Here is a 1,158-nt window from a genome sequence, read left to right on the forward strand (position 1 = left end):
GTCTCCTATGGAGTTGACACAAATTGGTATGCCGACAGTGCATCAACAAATCACATCACGGGTGAACTTGACAAGTTGACCATGCGGGAGAAGTACAACGGAGGTGACCAAATTCGCACGGCAAGCGGTTCTGGTATGAATATTACACATATTGGTAGTTCAATCGTTAAACACCCCATGAAAAATTTGCACTTGAAAGATGTCTTGCATGTTCCAGAAACTTTCAAAAATCCTGTTTCCGTTCATCGTTTCACTCTTGATAACAATGTTCTCATAGAACTATCCTTATTTTTTCTTGGTTAAGGACTTGGCAACAAGGAGAATAATTCTTAGAGGACAGTTTGAGACCTCCTAGCTATTTGGATTCTATTCTTGATTTTCTCACATCATCCATTTCAGTGACAAAGAGCAGATCACTTTATAAGAGAGTCACATATTGTTTCCCCTCGTGTGGTGTGCACCGATCAGCTCCAGGAGAAAATCTCGTTTGATCTGGATGATGAGGAGGCTATACGTTTCTTCCAGGATCTCATCAACGAGAGTGTGAGCGCATTGTTCCCTCAAACGGTCGAGACAATCCATAGATGAACAGGTCCTCCTTATTTGTAGATGGTTTGTTTGCTAATGCACTACTAGGAAAAGGCCTTCTAATGGCGCACCGGTTTTGCCTACTAATGGCGCACTACCGATGCGCCATTAGCATCACGCCACTAGAATTTTTTTCTAATGGCGCATCTGTGGTGCGCCATTAGAATCTGGTATTCTAATGGCGCACCGCTGGTGCGCCATTAGTATCTAGTATACTAATGGCGCATCACCTAGAAGTGCGTCATTAGTAACAATTTTTTTCCAAAAAAAAATTTCAGAATTTTTTTTATCAAATTTTTTCAATTTTTTTTCGTTTTTTTTCTTAATCTCAGGTCACTATGGCTTAATCTTGGGTTAATATGCTTAATCTCAGGTCAAATCGCACTCCATGGTCAAACTTTCCGAAATGTCACCCATCCTCACACTACTCCAGCCCAAGCACGCTTAACTTCAGAGTTCTATCCAACCCCAGCAACAGCTCACTTCACAAGCACTTATTGATATATCTAGCATATCAATCCTATTATACCTTGTTGATGTCTAGGACTTTGTTCATGTTCATGACTATGA

The sequence above is a fragment of the Triticum urartu genome, chromosome 1A, assembly GCF_056163025.1.
Source record: "Triticum urartu cultivar PI428250 chromosome 1A, HENAU_Tu73, whole genome shotgun sequence".
Lineage (NCBI taxonomy): Eukaryota > Viridiplantae > Streptophyta > Magnoliopsida > Poales > Poaceae > Triticum > Triticum urartu.